We start from the raw sequence: 10075 nt of genomic DNA, 5'->3' as shown, positions 1-10075 counted from the left end.
AACAATACAAACCATCAGTTCAACCAATCAGGGATTTGTTGTGTTTTAACGCACAAAAAAAACACTTTTATTGGACCAAGATATGAAGTTGAAAATACATAAAGAGTAAGAGCCTTAAAGAGTAAGAAGTATAGTTATACGTCACCATGCGTTACTACAACTGTTTAAATAAAGTACCAGTAATTTTTCTTTTCATTCTTAATATCCTGACAACTTTTTACACTTAGAATTTTAAAGCCTGTTTCAAAGCTCTTTTCAAAATGTCCACTCTAGTGCAGTCGGGTTTGAGATCAGTACTCTAAATCACAGTAAAAAACACAATTTACTATAAGTACAAATTTGTGGTTGAGACCCACAGTGTTTGACAATGTGAGCAATAATCCATGCACTATAGTGCACTAGCGTGGCCATTTTGAAAATAGGTTTAAAACAGACTTTAGAAGTTATAAGTGTAAAAAGTTGTTAGGATGTTAATGAAATGACAAATTTCAGTTAAGTTATTTAAACAGTTGTAGCAACACATGGGGATGTGTAACGCTATATTTTTCGGAACCCCGCTACTTACCCTTTAAAGACCTCATTAGTCCCTTCGGGGGTAAAACTGAATTCAGTAAGAAAATTGCATTCCGTTAAGGGATTTATGATTATTGGGGCTTTCACACACTACAGGGTCTTAAATGAATGTACAGCTTCCATATTTTTTGATTTATACAGCTATATCCAGAAACAAACCTTGAGTGTTAGAGCTAGGATGCTTTCTCAATATGAGCAACCTTTAACTGGACACACCTTTTTAGTGCCTGTCGTATCATTTTACTGTATCTTCTAATGTGTCAATGAGGTCTTGTCATATCATAAATACTGTATTATTAAACATACATGTTAGAACAGTGTGTATTTGCCTCTATCTGGCCACATGGCATCCCATTGCAAACTTGTTGGGAAGTTGAAATGTTGTTAGGTATCCTAGCCAAACAAGTTTACTCAAAGCAGGTTTAAAATACTGTTGCTAAGAATGCCTTGTGATAGGCAATGTTTGAAACAAGGTCGCTTTGTTTGTCTTGCTTGAAGCAGTAGTGCCTGTGTCCCTGGCCTCAACCTTCTGAATAATGACCCATGTCTGCAATTGCTCAAATCATCTAATAAAATGTTTGCTTTTTAGATTGCAAAAAATCACCCCTAAAATATTGACTGCCAACAATGATTGTCTTGTTAGATGCTATCACTGAGCAATAAAGTATTCCTCTAAGCCACTTATTGCTTGTTTTTCTTCTGTTCTTATTTTTCTATTCTGTTGTGAATGGTTGTGAAAGTATTCTTAAAACTAGTAAATAATCACAAACAATATGAAGGTAACAACAGAATGATTTACTCTAGTTCATAATATAACAAGAAGAGTTCACATATAACAATTCAACTAATAACCATGAACAGAACAGTGTAATAATTGCCCTCAGTGTTGTCCTAAAACTTTACTGGTGCTTGTCTTTTTCATCCGGGTTTAGGTTAATCACAGACATAGTATTGAAAATCTTCACGTACAGGAAGTAGCTGTAGATAAGTATGCCGAGTACAACAAACGTAAAGATGGTCTCAATTGTTGCAATTAGCATGGAATGGTCGCTGTAATGACATAAAACAGATTTTACAAGAACAACTTTTTGCAGATTCCTGACATTATTTTGAACACCAGTGTACACAGTGTACACGTATGCTTAATTTTGGGTCAACCATCACCTCTGTCTAGTGCCTGAAGACACCTGGGTATGGAACCACAGTTTTTGTGCAATGTCCAGGGGCCGTATTATAGAACAATTTCCTAACTTGCTTTCCTATCTTATCTTTCATGGCTAGCATAGGATTTTTCGAAAAACTGGTATGACAAAAGCATTTCCTAAGTCAGCAGTGTCTACAAATTCCTAAGTGTCTCATCCTATCCTGCCAAACTTTAGGTAGAAAATCCAATCTAACCAGAATCTTATCCGTAAACAATTGATTGAGTTGAATAGAGCAGGTTACAGCCCGAGTTTCAGGTAACAGTCACCAGAACATACCTGTTTTTAAGTTATGACGTCTAAACTTGGTTCAGATGGGGCAAAGAAACGCAGGGCTCTACACTTTACTCAGGAAGAGACTTTAGTCTTTAGAGGCAAAGCAGAAGAATCTAGTTAACAACAATAAATAAATATCGGTATTTTAAAAAAAGAACCAATACTTATTCATTTGCAGTCATAAACACCATTATATTTTAATTAGGAATGCCAACCCACAACAATATCTCATAGGTTAAAGTAAAGCTAAAAATAAGAAAAACACTGTGATGTTCGTGCCTCCAGTGTGAAAGTGTGTAATATAATTTTGTACATTAATGAGTCCAAACTTGATTTATCGAGTTAAATTAATATAAGAAGATAAGTTAGGTGAATTTTTTCTGTAATAGCAAGTCTCCTAAACTTCAGTTTGGACCTTCTATCTCTGAAGATAAGATAAGAATGAAGTTAGGATGCTTTTGTAATTTGGCCCCAAGAGAATATCCCTAAAGCATGTTTGTTTCATGCAAAATTATTTTTTAACATGCATTTTCATCAACTAATGATCGACTGATCATTAAAGCAGAGCGCCTCCAAGTAATTTCAGGGTAAATCAGTCAAAAACCCTTTCTTCATACAATGAGATTTAAATGAAAGGAAGGTACCATTTTGAGTGTTGTCTCACACCTGTGCTAGTTGACTCATGTTTACTGTAATATTATTTGCTTTACTGATCAGTCACTAATTAGATTATTTTATTTTTTTTGCATGAAACAAACACTAATATATTGGGTTGCAGGGAAGAATAGATGTACCAGTTCTGCTCTGTGTATTCAAAGCATTGACTAATCGGAATAGTGGCAGATCCAAGCTTGTATTGATCAAAAGAAGAATAGACCTTACATTGTTTTACTGGAATATGTTTGAAAACTTTCTGCAGGATAATGGTGCAAACTGTCGCAAAAGCCATATATGAAAGCATACAGAATAGACATCACTGACCAGACACAAATCCAATAAAATACGATTTTCTTGACATACAGCTTAACTTTTTGCAGTAACTGAAAGATATTCTAAGGCACGTGTATCTGGCATTACAGACCCTCTTAAAATGTTGTAAAGACATAGGCCCAGATTTATAAAAGGATTGTGTATGTTTTACGACCATAACGGGCGCAGAGGGTTCTGAATTCTTGGACTGAATTTATAAAACACATGCAATGGCATAAACACGCAGTTAAAACGTGATTTGCGGGGGCAATGTCTCTGTGTGCTTTAGCCCTTGAGCCATATGTAATTCTGTATATGCATATGTAATTCTGGGGCGTTTCTGAACAAAATCGCTAAAATTGGGAGGGGATTTTACAAATGAGGTCTATTAAATATTCCGTCTAATTTATTAAAGCTGCTGGTAATTGCGGGCCTCGTATTTGCGTGATTATTTTAAGAACTCTGAAAAGCAGCTGTTAATTTGCTGCAGTCAGACAGTAGGCTATATAAAAGGTAAAGTGATGTGGGAGACTTGTTGGCAGCAAGAAGGCAAGGTCGTTTTCAAGGACAAAGAAACATTTAATAACATTTTGCAAAGAGCTAATTTTTTAATCCTTCTGATCAAGTCAGTTTGTAAATTACGGTTTATAATACCGGTACCGTAATGTTTTGCAAACTACAATTTTCAATACATGTTTCATAGTACATGACAAAACAGAAAGTCTGCAAATGGAGAATATAGAATCCATGTAAAAAAGGTTCTCAGAAGCACCTAAAAAGGTCTCCCCACAGTGGCAAAGCAAGGTTCTAATGACAGCCTTTACTTCTTAGTGTAGGCATTATTAAAAGAACGGTGGAAGAGATTAAGAAAAGATCGAATGATATTCCGAGGCGCACGAAAGAAAAAGTCTCATATATAATGAGGGTTCATCATCCACCGTTTTTTTTAGTAATGCCTTTAGAATATATTTTTTGTAATACAGCATTTTGGTATTTAACAATACTGGTTCAGGCAGTACTGTTAAATTCGAGTTGGAAAGAAAACGGTACAAAAAAAAAGGACAGAGGGACAGATGGCACTGTTAGTTTGTAGCTAGAACAAGTGCAGTTTTGCAACCATATATACCACATATATATTCTTTAAAATCATACATAGAGTAAGAAATACAGAAAAACATAAGAAATAGGAGAGTTGTAGCTGCATCAGACTTTACGAAGACATAAGTTGTAGTTAAACTGAAGACTGTTCGTATGCAGCCGTATTGTTGCTGAACATATTGCTGTACAACAATGGAAGGATTATCCACCTGTTTAACTGCCATGGATAGAAGTAAATAAAACTTATTTTTTCTGAAGTTTGAAAAGTCTATATGTGGAAAGGTGTGACAGAGAGAAAAAGGATCCAAACTATAAATCTCCCTCCGAACCAGAATTAGCAATCGGCTGTGGGTCGGCCCTCCAGTGGAGAAACCATGGCGACAAGGTTGATTGCAGAGAGGAGTTTCTGGGTACAAAGGGGAAGCAGCTACATCAGTACTCCGCCTTGCGCTGAATAAACACAGCCTGAGTACATGTGCATTTGTTATTGTTTGTCTTGTGTCTTTTGTAGAGGAGGAGTGAGGGTCGGGAGCTGCAGCCATGGAGCCAGCACAAACCCCGGACCACGTGCCTTACAGCACAGCAGAGCACCAAACACTCACCACGATCCCTGGAAGAAAGGAGCACAGTTTCGTGCACATGGATTATGGTTGAGGAGTGTTTATTATTTATCAGGATTGAAACCTGCCGTGTTTCTCCCTGATACCATAGCTGGTAGAGGGGCAGACTGTTATTGTTTTTCATTTTGAAATAAAAGCACAGACATTTTTGGGAGAATCCTGTCTGGACATTGGATTTATTATACCGCACCACTCACATCCTGTCACAAGTGGTGCCAGAAACGGGATTTGAAAGATGGACCCTGGGATTTTGAACACGATGTTGTCGGCACAGGCACGGAGGCATGAGGAGACCTTGGCAGCGGTAATGGAGAAGATGTATACCATGTTCCTTGAGGCCAATCAGAGAAGGGAACCAGTGGCCGAACCAGCAATGACTCTTCCAAAACCAAAGGTGGTGAAGATGTTGTTGGAAGATGAGCCTGAGACTTACCTTACATCCTTCCAGAAGCAGGCTACAGCAGCCTTATGGCCTCGGGAGTGTTGGGCTACCCAGCTGGGACCCTACCCAGCTGATTGGGGAAGACCAGGCAGCCTACCATGCTTTAACCCAGGAACAGGCCCTGGATTATGACCTGGTGAAGAAAGCCATACTCTAGCGACTGGGTATCACGAAGGAGACACACTGTCACCGGTTCCGGGAGTACCAATGCCCCGAAGGAGTCCGACCCATAGTGATGGCCCAGTAGACCTGGTGGCTCTGCCCTGGTGAACGTACAGCTGAAGAGGTGGCTGAGATTGTCACCATCGAGCTGGTCGTACGATTACTGGAGCCAAAAGCCAGTAATTGGGTCAGTTAGCACCGACCCACCACACTGGACGCAGCAGTCAGACTGGCTGAGGGGTACGAAGACTGGTAGTCACACCCGCCGTGTAATTGGAGCTGTGGCAAAAATGTTGCCCTACCTGGTTATTTTAGGTTGAGACTCGCCAGATTTTGACATAATTATAAATAAAAAGGTAACATCAGTCTCCGGTAAGACCATAGGAGCAGCAGGGGATGCTATTGGAAGAGTATTTCCTCTGCATGCTGATCTGTTCCCCTCTCGGTTCCACCCCAAGGAAACCAAACATGAAAGAAGGGTGGAAAGATAGGAGAGTGCATTAATGAAACAATGTTGTGGTTTAGAGGGAGACTCCTCTGCGTCTGAGAAACACCAGGGAAAGGGGATTGGGATCCAGTGTGGCCGACCGTGCTTGGTTACTGAGACTCCGAGTGCTGAAGCTACAATAGCCCCACTCGATATCCCGAAAGTCAAGTAGTACCGGAGTGGGTCCACCCGGCCCCGTTGGTCCCACTGCCCCTGATTAATATCCCCTTTGAATGCACTGCAATGGATATAGTGGGCCCATTGAGCCAGTCTGGCTCTGGATATACACATATTTTAGCAGTGGTGGACTACGTGACCAGATATCCAGAGGCAGTACCATTGAGGTCCACTAGTGCATTAGCAATTGCAAAAGAATTAGAACAGATCATTCGTACCTCCGTTTATCACCCACAAACGGATGGTTTGGTGGAACACTTTAATCAGACATTAAAGCAGATGCTGAGGAGGTTTGTCAGCCAAGAATAGAAACACTGGGCTAAACTCCTCCTCTACCTGATGTTTGCAGTGAGAGAGGTGCCTCAGAGCTCCCAGGTTCTCTCCCTTTGAGCTGCTATATGGGAGACAACCACATGGTGTCTTCGATTTTGTAAAGGAAGGATGGAAAGAGCAAAATAAAGATTCTAAAAATGTAATGAAATACGTAATTATGTTGAGAGACTGCCTGCAATTGGTTGGTCATTTGGCACATGAGAACATAAAACAGGCTCAGCATCGCCAAGAACAGCAGTACAATAAACAAGCACAGATCTGGACTTTATGGCCAGGAGATAAAGTACTGTTGTTACTTCCCATTTCAAAATCTAAACTGTATGCTAAGTGGCAGGGACCATACGAAGTGATGCAGGCAATTGGTAAAGTAAATTATGAAATAAGACAACCCGATCATCACAACAAATCAGAAATTTATCATATCAATTTATTAAAACCTTACAATGAAAGGGAGGTCCTGTTTATAGCCATTGACAGTATAGAAGAGGATTTTGGTCCCTCTGTCAACCCACCAGCTACAGTTAACATTCCAATGGGGGAATGTGACAGGAGTGAAAGGAGTCCCTCTTGTAATTCGCCCTCCCGACTACTAGCTGCGCTATGCAGGAAGGACCAAGACTGAGGAGAAAGGCTGAGTCAGGGTTGGGGCAGAAGCCGTAGTGGTAGCGGCCGTCTTAACTTGGGGCAGGACCTCATGGTCAAGCCGCATTATTGTAATAAGCTGTGCTGCGCTTGATGATTGGCTAAGGAGGGGCAGTGCACTGATTGCAGGGGTGGGACTCGGCACTATTTAGGCCTTGTAGCTCTGCCATTCGGTCTCCCTATCCTGAACTGAGATGGTCATGCTGCATGAGCTCTGTGAGTTTGTTTGTTTTTGTTGTGTTTGTATACCCAGACTAAGGATTCCCAGGCCGGCTGCCTCCAAGCCTGGACTTCACCCGTGATCCTTGGCATCTCCAAGAACTACTTATCTTGCTTGGGAGAGGAAGCCCAAGCCACCTGCTGTTCTTTGTGGATTGTTTGTTTTCATTGCAGTTTTTTTTGTTCACTGCAATTGTGTGGAAACCCATTGCTCGGGACTTTGTACTTTTGGGTGTGCTGTAAATAAAAATCCAACTCCAACTACGTGTTTCCTGTCTCCACAATTTCCGGGTCGCATCACTTCCTCCCATAACCCACCACACGTGGTGTCAGGAGCGGGATATTGAGGATGGACCCAAATGTGGTGGCTATCCTGCTGGAGGCCCAGGATCGGTGCAGGGATGGTGAGGAGCGGAGACGTGAGGAGCGGGATGCCCAGCGGGAGGTTGAGCGAACAGCTCACATGGCTGCCATGATGCAGCAACTGACAGCCATGTGTACTGCGGTCCAGGGGCTGGTCATGGTGCCGGCGACGGTGGGAGCTGGGCCAACAGTACAGCCCACTCCAAAGATCAGGCTGCAGTAAATGATGCCGGAGGACGACCCAGAGGCGTTCTTGACCACCTTTGAGCGCGTGACCACGGTCTCAGGGTGGCCTAAGATGTAGTGGGCAGCACAACCGGCCCCGTGTCTGTATGGTTAAGCCCAGGCTGCCTACCGTGCGCTTTCCAATTAGGCTGCCCTGGACTATGAGCAGGTCAAACAAGCCATTCTACGGCGTCTCAATATCATGCCGGAGACCCACTGTTGCCGGTTCCGACAGTACCAGTGGCCAGATGGAGTGAGACCCCGAATCGTTGCCCAGCAGCTCTGGGATCACATGGCGAAATGGCTGCAGCCTGCCAGGAGAGGGGCCAAGGCTATGGCAGAGTCTGTGGCCATCAACCAGTTCTTGGCAGTGGTGAGAGGCCAACATCCAGGCCTGGGTCACCAGACACAGCCCGGAGACCCTGGAGAAGGCCGTTGAGCTCGCAGAAGCCTACGAGGATTCCCTTCTGCAGGCCAGCCCGGTCTCCTCCATAGTGACCCCCTCCAAACCTCAGATGACGACTCCGGCCCCGACCCAGAAGGCAGGGATCCCGAAGGCAGTGGCTGCCTCCCCATCACTCTCACCGAGCGCCTCCCCTCCAAAGTGGAGATGGGGGTTAGCTCCCAGCTGAACTCTAAGCTGAGCCAAAGCAACCTCCTCGTGCTGTGGGAGACAAGCAGCTGTCTCCCACAGCATTGCCACCCCTGATCTGCTTCCGGTGCCATGAGGCTTGGCATATTGCCAGGTACTGCCCAGCTGCTATGGAGTGTGACATGGTTCCCATTTAAACTCAGCGGAAGCATGTGAGTATCAGGGAAAGGGACGAGAGGGACCTTGTATTATTAATGTAAAGGTAGGCAAGATGAGCACCCATGCTTTAGTGGACTCCGGGTGTGAGCAAACTATAAATCGGCCTGCTCTCTTGGAGGGTGTGTCTTGGAGTTCTCAGGGTGCTGTGGCTATCGCCTCCTTCCGACTCCGGATATACACATATTCTAGTGATGGTGGACTATGCAACTCAATATCCGGAGGAGGTGCCTTTGTGATCCACTAGTGCCAGTGCCATAGTCAAAGAATTACTGGAGGTTATTGCAAGAGTAGGGATTCCCAAGGAGATTCTGACGGATCAGGGAACTAGTTTCATGTCCAGCACTCTGAAGGAGGTGTATAAAATTCAAACCTCTGTGTACCAGCCGCAGGCAGACGGTTTGGTGGAGCACTTCAATCAGACCCTGAAGCAGATGCTGAGGCGCTTTGTCGATCAAGAGCAGAAACATTGGGCTAAACTCCTCCCTTTCCTCATGTTCACAGTGAGAGAGGTGCCGAAGAGCTCAACTGGGTTCTCTCCATTTCAGCTTCTGTACAGCAGACAACCCCGGGGCATTCTCGATCTGGTGCGAGAGAGTTGAGACAAAATAGTTCCAAATATGTACTACTCCTGAGAGACCGCTTGGAATTAGTTAGCTGATTGGCACAAGAGAACTTGTGCAATGCCCAACAGCTGCAACAGCAGCAGTACAATAAAAGTGCACAAATTCAGACCTTTCGGTCTGGCGACAAAGTATTGTTGCTCCTTCCCTCCTCTGATTTGTTTGCCAAGTGGCAGGGCTCCTATGAGGTGGTCCGGGCAGTAGGGAGGGTCAATTATGAAATCAGACAGCCCAACCACCGAAAACTTCTCCAAATTTATCAAGTAAATTTGTTGAAGCCCTGGAGAGAAAGAGAGGCCCTGTTTGTCACTAGTGAGAGCCTTGAGGAGGATTTTGGTCCTGAGGCAGGGTCATCTGACCAAACAACAGAGATTTCGATGTGGGAACAACTACTTCTAATTGAGGAGTTCAGTGATGGTTTTTCGAAGGTGCTCGATAGAACGAATATCATTGAACATGCTACTATTACTCCACCAGGTGTTCGAGTGAGACAAAGGCCTTACCGGATCCCAGAGAGTCAGTGGAGTGTGATGCGTCAGGAGGTAGAGGACATGCTCGAGCTTGGAGTTGTTCAACCATCCCAGAGTGAGTGGTGCAGTCTGGTGGTAATGGTTCCTAGAAGGACGGTACCACCCGCTTCTGTGTGGATTTCCATCGGGTGAACGTCATCTCCAAGTGCCCCGGGTGGATGAGCTCCTTGACAGGTTGAGTAAGATAAGATACTTGTCAACTCTGGACCTGAAGAAGGGATATTGGCAAATCCCATTGGAGTCCAGCTCTTGTGAGAGATCTGCATTCGCTACCCTGGATGGTCTATTTCATTTCCAGACCATGCCTTTTGGTTTGCATGGAGCCC

This window comes from Polyodon spathula, chromosome 6 (assembly GCF_017654505.1).
Source record: "Polyodon spathula isolate WHYD16114869_AA chromosome 6, ASM1765450v1, whole genome shotgun sequence".
NCBI classification, from domain to species: domain Eukaryota; kingdom Metazoa; phylum Chordata; class Actinopteri; order Acipenseriformes; family Polyodontidae; genus Polyodon; species Polyodon spathula.
The sequence above is the reverse complement of the archived record's forward strand: the minus strand, read 5'-3'. Positions refer to the sequence as shown.